Genomic DNA, 14,738 nt, shown 5'->3' with positions numbered 1-14,738 from the left:
CTGGCTAACAGTCTATCAGTCTTGTTTATTATTTCTAAGAACCAACTCTTGGTTTCATTGATCTCTTGTATGGACTTTTGGGTCTCAGTTTTATTCACTTCTCTGATTTTAGTTGTGAGAAAACCTCTCTCTCTCTTTTTTGGTATGTTATTCTGAAACTACAGATTTCTCTCCTTCCATTCTCAGCCATATTTCTAGAAACAGTCTACATTTATTGTCTCCATTTCTAACTTTCCTTTTGTTCGTTGTCTCATGGCAATCTGACTTCTTACCTCTGTCTGTCCCCTGGCCTCTATGAAAACTGTAGCATTGAATTTGCCACACTGCATGGGAACTGCCTGCTTTCTTCTAGATGTTTACTACAATATATAATGTCTTTTAAGGGATATTTATTCTATTTGTAGTACCAGTGCTTTTGATGTGACTATCTATCTATCTATCTATCTATCTATCTATCTATCTATCTATTTTTTTTTTTTTTTTGAGATAATGTCTCTGTTGCCCAGGCTGGAATGCAGTGGTGCGAACATGGCTCACTACAGCCTCAACCTCATGGCCTCAAGCGATCCTCCTGCCTCCGCTTCCTGAGTAACTTTGGTCACAGGTATGTGCCAGCATGCCTGGCTAACTTTTTTTGTTTTTCTTTTTTTTGTATTTTCGTCTTTTTTTTTTTTTTTTTTTGAGACGGAGTCTCGCTCTGTCGCCCAGGTTGGAGTGCAGTGGCGCGATCTCCGCTCACTGCAAGCTCCGCCACCTCCCGAGTTCATGCCATTCTCCTGCCTCAGCCTCCCTAGAAGCTGGGACTACAGGCGCCCGCCACCACGCCCGGCTAATTTTTTGTATATTTAGTAGAGACGGGGTTTCACCGTGTTAGCCAGGATGGTCTCGATCTCCTGACCTCGTGATCCACCCGCCTCCGCCTCCCAAAGTGCTGGGATTACAGGCGTGAGCCACCGCGCCTGGCCTCGTCTTATTTTTATTTCAGAGTTCCCCTCAAAAAATAACCCTACTTTTTATTTATGTATTTTTTTTTTTTTTCTTTTTTGTAGAGACACAGTTTTGCTATGTTGCCCAGGCTGGTCTTGAACTCCAGGTCTCAAGTGATCCTCCTGCTTTGGCCTCCCAAAATGCTGGGATTACAGGTATGAGCCACCATGCTTGACCTTTTTTTAAAAAAATTAAACTTTTTATTTTGAGGTTGTAGACTCATATACAATTTTAAGAAATGACAGAGATCCCTTGTACCCTTTACTCAGTTTCCTCCAATAATAATGTCTTGAAAAGCTATATAGTACAATATTACAAACATGATATTGACACTGATAACAGTCAAGGTGTGGTATCATTCACCACAAAGATCCATCACCACAAAGATCCCTTATGTTGTGGATTCAGCCATACCTACTTTCTCCTGCCCACCCACTCCTTAACCCCTGATACCACTGATTTGTTCATTTCTATAATTGTGTTGTTTTGATAATGTTATATAAATGAAATCATACAGTATGTCACCCTTTGGAATTGGGTATATCACAGTTTGTTCAATCGTTTACTTGTTGAAGGACATTGGGTTGTTTCCAGTTTTGGGTTATTATAAATGTAGCTACTGTGAACACTATTGTACAGGTTTTTGTGAAAATCAAATTGTTCTTATCTCTGGGATAAATTCCCCGAAGTGCAATTGCTGGGTCATGGTCAGATGGTAGTTTCATGCTTGGGTTTATGATAAATACCAAAAGGTTTTACAATAAATTTTCAATAAATAAATAAATGAACAAATAATGTTATACCAAAATCTTTGGAATGAAGATGGGGCTTGAATAAATGTATTTTTACCGTCTGCACAGGCAATCCTATTAACTACAAAAATGACATTCTAAATATTCTGAAACATAATGCAAAGCAGAAATCAATAAAGCTTAAATATGGGGGATAAGCTTATTCATTACGCTAGGAGTCAGGGTTTTTTAGCCTAAAATGTATTTATAGCAATAGTGAAGTCTGATTCACCAGAAATAATGTACAGATATTACACTATAATATTTAATCTCCAAATGGCTACACTTTGAAAATTAGATCTAAAACCCCCACAAATGATAAACATAGCTTGATAATGAGTAATGTATATTAAATAAGTAACCACATGCTCTTTAAAGATGTTTTCCTGTTTTTTATGGTAGTCCATTACTGTGTTCCATGTTAGGGTGCTCCACCAGAGTCCTTGCCTTGGTTACATCATCTCATCCCAATGCCAAGCCCATCTTTTCATTTGAAATTCATAGCCAGCACTTATAATAAGGGTCTTCATGTATCATAGAAGGAACACGTGCTAGACCCAGATGGACGTGAGGCTGAGTCTGAACAATAAAACTTACTGGCAAGTTACAGAGTTTCTCTTGGCCTTGATTTTCTCATCTATTAGATGAGGATAAGTCTAAACAACCTAAATAACTTGACAGGGTTTGACGTCACACGAAATAACATATACAAAGTACCTGGCATTGAAAAAGCATCAATAATATTCAATTCCCTTCTCTTATGGCATTTAAAACTTTCCGAGGAATAAGTTCCCAAGGCTTATTTATAAATGTTGCCCAAATTTGTAGTGGGTTGTTACAGATCATTCTTCTCCAGAAGATTTGAACATGTAAGTTTAACAACCCAATTATATCCAAGGAAATATTCAAAGGCAGTTGATGCAGTTTCCACTGGGCCTTCTTAAAATTAGAGATAGATATTAAAATAAAGAAAAATAATCTATACCTTATTGAAAATGTTTACATTTTGGGATACAAACCATATGTTCTTATTACTTGTTTTCTTATTTTTTTTTGGTATGAATATATATACACTCCAGTTCAAGAAAATGAAGGGATTTTTTTTCTTAATTTGGGCCGATGTAGTTTTATTTTTAATAATTAAATGCTGTCAGAAACAGGACCACCATTTGCAGAGCCCAGAATTAAACAAACACCATCTTGCAGAATGGTTAAGAACATGCATCAGGAACCCTTATAGTAGAAATCACCTCTTATAACAGACAGGGGTAGTAGCTTACAATAATCTCCTATCTGATTTGAACTTATAAAATTGAGGAAGTTCAGTGGTGGTTTTATCATCTATTTGCTATGTAAAGTTTAGGAAAATATGCATAACAATGAAAAATGCAAGTTAATGTAATGTTTCATTTTTCAATCGTGTTTTTAATTATTACTGGGAGCCTGTTTTTATCAGAGAAAAGCATGAGAAGAGATTTACATTTATCAATAATTTAAAAGAGCTGCTCTGTAGTAAAAAATGACTGGGTACATCTTCAATAGAATTCTTTAACTCTTTTGTGGCAAATTTAGAAATAGGTTGAAATGATGGCATAAAACCAAAAATCAAGGTTCGTTCTGCTCTTTGGAGTATCAGGTACCACATACACCACAAGGCCCTGCCTAACTCAGAAGATCATCTCCATTAGCCCAACACAGAGGCCTACATGTTTGTTGTGTCTTCAGAAATACCTCACTAAAATGTATTCAAATTACTTTGGTGATGACATCAATTAGCAATTGTCATGAAATCATTTACTGGATTAGCTAGTCACTACTTAGATTAGAACCCTGAGAAAATAAAGTATGGGCAGTTTAGTTTTGTTGGGAGTAAGGGGGATTGTGGGAAGTTCCTAGCATGAAGTATTTATAAGGAAGAAGGAAGAAAGAGCTGAAAAAGGAAGTGAGAGACAGGGAAAAGGAAGCAGGAGCATCCTGGAGTCTTATAGGATCAACTGGCTGTAATCTTTTGAAAGACAGGAAATATGGTGGGTTCACCATTGTATGCAGGTTAAATATCACAGCACCTTGAACATAGCAGGTGCACAAAAATATTTATTGAACAAATGAAAGAACGTATGTTCTAAAATGAGGGCTGGTATCAATTCTGAAAGGGGAGGAAGGAGAGCATTCCAAACTAAATTTATATCGCTAAGTTTTCCTAGCCCTGACCCTGCTGAAGTTTGTAGAGCCATGGGTATAAATATAAGAGGTTGTGGAATTTCCTTCTGTAAGACTTTTAAAAATGATATAGACTCTTACATATCTGGAAGGTTTCCTATGAAAACCAGGAGAATGATCTGAATAAGCTGAATAGACTCTGGTTCTTTCTTTGGGCTTTGATTTGTTTTTGTTTTTCAATTTCAAGAGATTCAGTGCAAAATGATATATTGCCATCCTTACTACCATGCAAATAACAATAATAATTTATTGAGTTTACTGTATGCCAGACAACTTGCTGAGTGTGGAATCTCCACTAATGAATTGTCTCATTTTTGTTAACTCTGAGGATTTTGCCAGGTATTATACAATCCTCCTGCAGATGGCACTCTTCTCCTGCAGAATTGTCACCTCTTGCTCTCTGGGCTTGAGCCTTACACTGAGATAGGGATGAGAAATGAGTGATTTTAAGGTTGGTACACTATGATGAAAAAAAAATTATGTATGAATTGAAATTCCTAAATATGAATAATTCAGCCCACTAGAAATTTAAAGAGTTTTTAAAATACAAAACTTAGTAATTAAGTTCACATACTTTTTCAATGGTTTTGCAGCTTTGCCCTCTTTATCATGATGGAACATAATTTGCTGTTCTATTTTCCTCAGGAAAACTGAAACAAAGAATGTTTTCTTGACAGGCAAGCTTCAGCTCAGAAAATGGATAAATAGCTCTTCTCCTCCCCTGTGCTTCACTTTGAACTTCCCTCTCTACCTAATCTCTGGCTCATCTTTCCTCTTTTGGAGGGCTCAGGGTGATTGAGGCTGGGGAGATGAATAGCTGGTGAAATCTGACTGGTTCCTGGGCAGGCCACTGTTCATCAGGCTCACCTGGTCCAGCTGGGACTCAGCTTTTCCTTCCACAGTGTGGCCACAGCTAGCGCTGAGTACAGACCGTCAGAAACCTGCAGGTATAGATAGATAAAGCAGAATTAACAACATGCCCAGAAATAGCAATTTCATTATTACTATTCCATGGTGTTTACAAAGACACTGTTTTGTGCTTGCATAGCTTTCTTTATGCTTCTGGGCAAATGTGTAAAACACTTTTAGCTCTTGTGTGGCTCTGGCAAGTCAATATGTCACATCCAGTGATAGCATCTAGTTGTCTGGCACACATGTGAAACATTTAGAATTATACAGCTCAGAGCTCTGGAATTGGTATTAACTATTTTATCAGACCCCTTGGTATAGCGCTGTAAGGCACTGCTTCTTAGAGTATGATCTATTTATTGATCATCTGCTTTTGAATCACTAGGATGTATGTTAAGAACAACAAAAATAAAACAAAATCTTAGACCTGCCTTTTCCCAGCTACATAACCAGACTATGAAGGATTTAAAAGAAACCAGTCATTCTTGCCCTTACTGAAGTTTCAGAACCATGAGAAAACAGTGCTTTCAGGAGCTAGCGGTTCCCTGAGCACAAATTAAAAGTCTGATTTTAGTACTGGCCTCCAACTACTATCCTTTTCCACTTGGGGATATCGTTAGTGATCTCCCACTCTCTTTATTCTCAATTAATTAAAGCTTATCCCCAGAGTCTTTATTCAGTAAAGATGATCTGAGAATCCCCCTAAGTTTAGTGCATTTTAATAAGGTCTCCGCTGCTTACTTAAGGGAACTCTGAATTCTAACGTGCTTCTTTCTTCTGGATTAAGGGCTGACACAGTCGGGACCTTTTGTGTAACTTTGTCCTTCTCCTACCCCCATCTGTCTGGTCTCTTCTGGCCACTTTCTTTTCCTTCTTACTAGCAAGCAATGATGGTTTAAGATCTTCTCCGGTGTCCTTCCTCAGAGGCGAATTCCTCAAATCCTCCCGGAAGAGGTGGTTGAGCAGTCAGAGCACTTACTGCTCTGCTCCCTAACTTGTTTCCTGTCATCTTGGAAGTAGTTCCCATCTTGTTTGGATCCCTGGTACCAAGCCTAGTGCCTTGCAAATAGTAAATGCTCAGTAAATGTGCATTGACTCACTGGAGGATTAATAAAAGCACTCTTCACTTCTCTTCTTCTACAAAATTATAAACCAAATGTTAGTAAGTGAGCTCCTTGAGCATACACCCATGGCTTTTTCATCTGTTAACATGAACAAATGAACTTGTGAAAGAAAATGTTCTTTTCCATATACAAATAAAATGTTATTTCCATATACAAACTTGAGACACCGTGAACACTAAGGATAGGGGCCATATTTCATTCATGTTCATACCTCCAGCTCTTAGCACAGTATGCAGCACATAATAGCACTTGCTAAATGTTTGCTAAAATAAAATTTAAGAAGCTACCCACGAATCACTCTGTGTTACCTCATGCGGTACAGGAGAAAAGACAGTCTCACTTTTACATATGTGCCTGGGACATTCTCACAAGCAGAGAGTTAGAGGACTTGTCATAGGTGCTACAGCTATTTAGAGGTGGATGCCAGACTAGAAATCAGGGCTGTTCAGGTTTAGAGGAGTCATGCCTCAGCAGGAACAGGTGGAAAACCCATCTCTTTTTGAGCAGGCTGTGATGCAACCTCTCGTTGGTAGGGGGCAATACTGGCACACGATATACATGAAAAGGTAGCCTTTCAGAAGAGGAGACTTGAGCAAGTTTAGGGTGTCCTTTGGAATCAACTGATAGAACCACGACCAGTGTAACAGCAACCACAACCAGCACCAGAGCCAGAACTAGCATCACAACCACCACCAATATTAATTGCCATTTATTTCATGATTGGTGAATGGCAGCACTGATTTTTTAGAACCAAAGTCTTCTGATTTTTAGTTTGATATGGTTTTTGTTGCACCATGCTATTTTTTTAATAGAGCTTTTTGTTTGTTAAAAAGTTATATATTTTCCTTGTAAGAATGGCACATTATCCTTACAAAAAATTAAACTTAGAGACATGGATGTTTAAGAAGGTTAAAAATTCTTATTCCAGCCCCTTCCCATATACAAATAATGTTTTTAAAAATAGTTTTTCCTATGCATAAACTAATATCTATTTCTTTCATAGAAATTAAAACATTATAGATATGGCTTAATGCTTTAGGTAGAGTGGACCTAGACTTGCTGAATGAACTAACTGGACTAATATGTTATCTTATGTGTGGCTTTTTTGGACTATTGTATGTGGGTTAGTTTAAATGTTGGTCCTACAGCTCCTAACAATTATTTTTCTCTTATGTTTTTCAAGATTAGTATTATTGTTATGTTAGTCCTTTTAATTTGTAACACATGGTGTAATTCAAACCACTGAGTCTTAGCATCTGTCAATGATAAGATCATTCTTTTTAGTGATAGAAGGATGGTTGCCAATAATGTGGCAGAATTTGGCTTTTCATTGTTATATTATTAATGACTGCACCGGAGAAATTATGGGAAATACATTTTTTCTACTTAAGCTTCAGCCAGTTTTCTGAAGTCTCTTTTAAATTTCTACATCAAATTAAACCTAAGGAGATCTTAGATTTTCCAAAGTAAAATTTTTCTGTATCTCCAAAGTTAGAATTTCAAATTATTTATGTAGGACCAGTGAAAGTGATCTTCTCACTCCTTGAGATGTGGAGGTTGTATGTTGCAATTATAATGATGGGAAAGGGTAGTCTGGGTTAAGCAGAAAATGGTATCTAGTAGATCTTATCTCAGAAGTACCCTGGCCAAAAGGCAGTCACTTGTTTTCTTGGATACTGTCCTTGATGCTGCTGATTTAAGGGTCTGGTTCATTTTTTTTTTTTTGGAACTCTTTCTCTTACTCTACTTAGAACTATTTATTTTTTATTTCACTTCTTTTAACTATAATTTTTGTGTCATTTTTTCCTGGTGTATATTATGTCTCTATATATTTGTATCAAAATATTAGCATTGTTTTAAATATATTATCTACACATGCAGCATATTATTATCATAGTACTTATTTGTAATTTAGAAATAAGTAAATATACATTTGTGGTATTGGGTATATATGCCTAAATTTTTTAGCGGATGATGGTGTACAATAAAACATATTTGAGTCTACTGTTCAATATTATGTATTTCTTGAGGACATAGATTATTTCTTTTCTTCTTGATAGCCTTAATTGCTTAGGGGAATGTCTGGTCTATATTAGGTAGTTAATAAGTATTATTGGCTGGGTGACTTGCTGGATAGATGGATAAATGAATAGATCATTTAATTATGCTTCTCTTTATGAATAGGAGGTAATTTTAAGTTACCATTTACTAAATACTTAAATGTACTAAGGACACAGCTGGGTAATCAAACAACTAGACTAGTAACTCCTCTAGATGTTATGTTTGGATGTATTAGAAACTGATTTGGTTTGCCACATTTTTCAACAATACACTGGAATGATGGATTAATACAAAATAAATAGTGAATATGATTGAGAAATTTTTTGTAACTCTGCTTGGAAGGATTCATCTGTGCTAAATATTGTCAGAATCACATTTAGGGTTTAGCAAGTAACCTGATCTCCACAAACCTCAAAGTTTGGGTTTCTTTATATTTCTTCTCTCTTTGGTGAAAATGGCATGTGATTAGAACAATACAATGACATGATTAGGGAGGAAGTAAGGGGAGAAGAAAAATTCTAAAAAGATGTGTGGGCTCGTATTCAACTGACATTAGTCTCCTATTCCCCAACTCATTAGGGTGACAGTGATGGGACTGACTTGGCAAATGGTACTGCCAGGCCATAGTGCCCCGGTATATACAGTCTCTCAGATCACGTCTCCTTTGTCTGATTTGTCCCTACCTCACTGTCAGTCTTGATATCCATTTTCACCACTGTGCAAAACCATTATACAGTGCATTGTAAGCACTTACGATATATTGTTGACCTACTACATGCAGAACAGTTCTTCAGGTGGCCTCGGACCCACCCATTTCTCCCTCCTTTTTTGTGTGTAGTTCTCAAGAGAAACTGTAGAACGTGCTGGGAATGCAACATCCTGAGATACGGAGGGACTGACCTGAACAGTCCATTGTGCCAGTCCCCTCTGTAAACAAAATGTCACTTTAGCCCCGCATGTCATATTGTCCCTATGGTATAAAACCCAGGGCAGGCTGCCTACTGGGGGTCCTTCGGCTGTGGTGCAAGTGGGGCACATACTGATGAGATTTCATCTTCCCCAGGTAGCTTTCCTGAGCCTTGAGGGGACAGGCTCATCATGAATCCTAGGGTTTTTTTTTTTTTTGGTCTCTTGCTTCTTATCTGTAAGTGATAAATCCACTTCCTGTAACTTGTTGTATGTGTGGTTGTTCTGTCTCACTGGACTCAGACAAATTGGTAGCCAGTGCTCAGTGAACCTGCTTCACACACATTCCCACTATCTGATTTGTGCCTGTGTATATGTAAATGCATGTCTTTGATGGTGGAGGTAGTAGTCATGGTGCTGGCAGGGCAGTATGGGAAGGACAGTGTGACACCGCAGGCTTCACTCTGCTCCTTACCCAGGGGTGGCTTGTTTACTCAGTTCTGCTCGCCACCACCCAGCCTGCCTATCAGTGGGGGAATGACAGTTTTGTCTTTTTTAGTTTTAACTTCTTTATGATAGTCCTCCCTTCTGCAAATAGATACATAGATTTTAAGAAAAGACATGTTACTACTATAATAAGCCCTGTGCTTTTTTTCCTTCAGAATTTCCCACATCAGCTTGGGGTGTTGCTGATGTTTTCTTATTTTACATGAGTTTTTTTTTTTTTTTTTTTTTTGAGTCTCACTCTGTCACCCAGGCTGTAGTACAGTGTTGCAGTCTCAGCTCACTTCAATCTCCACCTCCCAGGTTCAAGTAATTCTCCTGCCTTAGCCTCCTGAGTAACTGGGATTATAGGCACCTGCTGCCATGCCCAGCTAATTTTTTTTTTTTTTTTTTTTCTAGTAGAGACAGGGTTTCACCATGTTGGCCAGGCTGGTCTCGAACTCCTGACCTCAGGTGATCCACCCGCGTCGGCCTCCCAAAGTGCTGGGATTAGAGGCGTGAGTCACTGTGCCCAGCTTTAGATGACTATTTTACTGCTATGGATTAAAATAGAAGGAAATGTGAATTACTATCAATGTGGGCATATTTGGGTGTTCATTTATGAGTCATACAACTTTTTATTTTTTGTCGATGAGACTGTTTTCTTTTTCTTGACCTCTCCTCTTTTACCTTTCTCAAAATAGTCACATACTAAACATGAATGCTCTTTCTTAGTGTTAATACCGTGATATACCTGACCAGTTTCGCAAGAGAAGAAAAGCGCATGACACAGAACAGTTTCTCCTAGCAAGTGAGGTGGAAGTTCTTTGTACTATCTTCTTTTTATCTGAACATAGTTTTTCTTTTCAAAAAAGGGTTTAAGTACTAATTATATGTGTCAGTGATTTTCCTTTATAGTGGATGGTTTAACACATGTTATGGCATAGCTGAAAGAAAATCTAAATCTTTCTCAGAATCATAGTAGAGGAATGGTTTATTATTGAAGATCTGGAATATACTATTTTTAGCAATCGCTGGTATGGTAACACTGTTCTTTTTTGCCTACAATTGGTACAAACTTTAAATTACAAACTCAGGCAGGCAAAAGATATAACTATTTTTCTAAAGCTTGCTTAACTTCTGTTACAGCTTGAACTGCGTTAAATATCTGCCCCTCCCCGTCCCCCTACCCCTGACAAATTGATGTCCACCTAGAATCTGTGACTGTGACCTTATCTGAAAATGGAGATTTTGTGGAGGTAATCAAGTTAAGGTGAGGTCAGACTGGGTCAGGGTGTGCCCTGATAAGAACAGGGAGTTTGGACACAGACACACAGGGGAGATAGCCGTGAGAGGATGGAGGCAGAGACTGGAGACATTCATCTACAAGTCAAGGAATACAAAGGAATGCTGACAACCACCAGAAACTAGAAGAGGCAAGGAAAGTTGTTTCCCCAGAGACTTCAGAGGGAGCATGACCCTGCCGACAACTTGATTTCAGACTTCTCGTCTCCAGAACTGTGAGAGGATAAGTTTCTGTTGTTACCAATTTGTGGTAATTCAGAGTCCCTTTTTAAATTAGAGTGGCAGACAATCTCATTTGATTTGGACAATCCTTTCTCTTTCTCTGGAGTTGTGTTAAGTAGCAGTAAGATGTGATGTTGGGGCAGGGTCCACAAATTCTTAACATCACTAAGCTACCCTGGTGTCCCTGAGCATCCTTCGCTTGATTCACCATCAGTGCTCTTCCCTGGATGCTGCAGAGATGACCTTTGCTCCCACTGACATGGCCCCTTCTGGTCTGCCATTTTCTCCGCTATTTCCAGGCCACTCTTGAGTGACCAGGAATTAGTCCGCTGCTCCCATGTCATACTGTGGTTTATATAGATAGATTCAGCAACTATCTTATGTCTGGGATATTGATATCTCCCAGAATCAGCACTTTACTAGGACAATGGATTGCAAGATGTCTCTGCTTTTGAACCCCACAAACCTATCTGGGGGTGTTGCCACCTCTTCAGGACTTGGTCCAAGGAATGGCTCTGGGTTTCTTGCTGATGCACGTTCTCCTTACTTGCTCTGTGACTCTGTTTCTATCACTCTGGCCGAAGAATGTTTTCCTAGCCTTGTTTTGAAGGTAGGGTGGGGAAGTGGCAAATCCTTGCCTACTCATAATGTTTTCTCTAAGATCTTTTGTCTATGTCTTGATTCTTTTCTCTTCCCTTAACATCCTAAATCAACAGTTCTCAACTGGAGCTCATTTAGCAATGTCTAGACATTTTTGGTTGTCACATCTAGAGAGCTGAGGGGTTTTATTGACGTCTAGTGGGTAGTGGCCAAGGATGCTGCTAAATATCCTACAGTGCACAGGACAGACCCTTATCACAAATAATTATTGGCTCAAAATGTTGTTAGTGCCACTGTTGAGAAACAAGCCTAGATCCTTGAAACAAAAAGAATCTGAAAGATATGTCTTTTCCACTTTGCTTTCTGCCATCATAAATTCCTTTTTTTTGTGGCAATGAACACAGAATATTCTGCTTTGCAATGGGGAGAGTTAATGGTGAATAGAAATTCACCTTACATCAGAGTTGTTCTGATTCTTCAAGTAAAGGATATTTTAAAATCTTTCCTACTTCCTCTGTCACATAAATACATTCTTTATGTTAAAATATAAAACAGAGCATTAGCAGTTACGGGGACTTCGGAATTGGCTAGAAAGCCAAATCATCTAATTTGGCAGGGGACAAAAATCCACTTTAGAGTTTAAGCCGTTTTGGTTGACTGTCTAGAGAGCTCATATGACTTAAGCAAGTGCATGATTTAGCGAATTCATGCCAAGCTTGAGAAGAATGTGTAAATGTGGGTTGCAGTCTTGCTTCTCTTACCAACTGCTTGAGTAGGCAACTTCATTTATCTGGGCCTCATTTTTCTCTTGTGATAGAGGTTTACTCTAGATTATTTCTGAAATTATAAATTGTCTTTGAATTTTTTCTTAGGATAGGACCAGATTCTGAGCAGAAATAATTTTTCATATACGGACTCAAAATGTACTATATAAAATCATCTTTTTTCATGATATTCCTTAGAAATTCTTTGTTGGATTGCAGTTGTCCAACAAAAGTTGTTCTCCTCTTTTTCCATGTACCTGTAAAAAAGTTGTTCTCCTCTTTTTCCATGTACCTGTAATTAGGGCAAAAGACTAAGCTGCTACAGTAAGGAGACCCACCAATATAGTGACTGAAAGAAAAAAAATGAGGCTAGACCACATTTCTCAGACTCCCTTGCATCAGGAATGATTAAGTTTTCACCAATTGAATGTGAGAAGTGAGGCGTCTAAACCCTGATCCCAGTCCTGAAGGCAGTGGAAGTGCCTCTTTCATGTGTTCCCTTTTCCTCCAACTGAACTCTGGGCTTCAACTGTGCAGGTAACAGTGATGCCCAAGGGGGTGGAACAAGATGAAAGGAATCTGAAACCCTAATGACAAAGTGGAGCAGAGCCACCCCACCAAATTGGATTGCTTTCCTCAGAGCTGTTTGAGAAGAGATACAAACTTTTGTTTTTAAAGTATGGTTCAGTGTCTTTATTTTAGCTGCTTAGCCTTTTGCCCTAATCAAGGAATTCTTCATGTAGTAGTTAAAACAACAAACTTAAAAAAAATGCATTTGTGTTATACTCAGTATGAGGCCTGATGTTTCCCTATCTCACTGTCATTCTTGTTACCCATTTTCACCACTGTGCAGTGCATTGTAAGCACTTAAAAAATATTTGTTGACCCACCACATGCAGGACAGTTCTCCAGGTGTCCTTGGATCCACCCAGTTCTCCCTCCTTTTTTGTGTGTGGTTCTCAAGAGAAACTGTAGAAGGTGCTGGGAATGCAACATCCTGAGATAAGGAGGGGCTGACCTGAAAGGCCCAGGCTTTGTGCCAGTCACCTCTATGTTGTCTTCTAATATCTCATTACTAAAATATAAGTGATTTTTTTTAAGAGACAGGGTCTTGCTCTGTCACCCAGGCTGGAGTATAGTCATGCACTCCTGGCCTCAAGCAGTCCTCCTTCCTCAGCCTCCCTAAGCACTGGGATTACAAGCACGAATCACTGTGCCCAACCATAAGTAAGAAGAAGATATGAACAACTTTAGGTCCGTCTTGTTCACAGTCTCTTCTTTTCTCTGTACTATTTTCTCTTGTAATTTCTGTACTAAATAACAATCCTCATAATCTACTCCAAGTTGGCATTTGTTGTTTCAGGGATGGCCTATGCTCCCAGGATGATGAGTTTCTATAATCTAAATGCAATGGCTCACATTTTAGACTTAAAGTATTACATTTTGTACTGTGTTGTTCCTCTTATAGCTCTTTCTATTTCATTGCTTTGCTGGAATGTAGGGTATATGGCCCTCTTCCCATGTGTCTAGGCACAATTGTCTGTTGTGGTCACTTGAAAAGAATACTTGGGAAACTCTTCCTTTTAGGGTACAGGGAGGTAGAGGCAGTGGTAGAAGTGGACGGTGGTTTAGATTGTCTTGGTTTTTACTGAGAAGGAAGCAATTTCTTGCCAGAGTTCTGCTCAAAACTCACTACTTTCTAGCAAGTGTTCTGACTATTGTTGCAGCCACTGATCTGTAAGTTATAGTAGTAGTGATTATTAAGTATCATTTCCGATATCAACCACATTCTGACTGTGAACTATTTTTGTGTTAAATGAAATATCATTTGTTTTAACTATGCAAATAGAAACTATTTCTTTAGGATAAGTATTAATTTAATTGTCAGATCATGAATAAGAGAAAGACTAAATTGAATACTCAATTTTATATATGTTTAAATGTGGACAAATAGGTTAATCATTCTCCTGTTAATTTTTTTTTTTTCTCTCTTAAAAGGCAAAGGTGATTAGCTGATCTGTGATCTGAAGGGAAATGTCTTTGATCATCTTATCAACCTTTCCATTTAGCTTTCTTTAAATGGACCCATCTTATATAGTTGGCTTAGTACTATTTGCAATATACTTGCTATTTGAAATCAAAATTCTTCCCAGGAAAGTTGGGTTAAAATGTTAGTTCAATTACTTTTTTTCTCAATGACCTGGTGAAATAACTTTACCTCATAATTTTAAATTGGTCTTTTGGAAAGAAAACTTGTTTGTACATTTTAATCTTGATATTAGTTCATGCAGGCCTATATATTTATTTTTCAAGTGGCAAAAATCCATACTTTAAATCTATAACCCAAGTTGAAATCCATACTTGCT

The sequence above is a fragment of the Theropithecus gelada genome, chromosome 5 (assembly GCF_003255815.1).
Source record: "Theropithecus gelada isolate Dixy chromosome 5, Tgel_1.0, whole genome shotgun sequence".
NCBI lineage: Eukaryota > Metazoa > Chordata > Mammalia > Primates > Cercopithecidae > Theropithecus > Theropithecus gelada.
The sequence above is the reverse complement of the archived record's forward strand: the minus strand, read 5'-3'. Positions refer to the sequence as shown.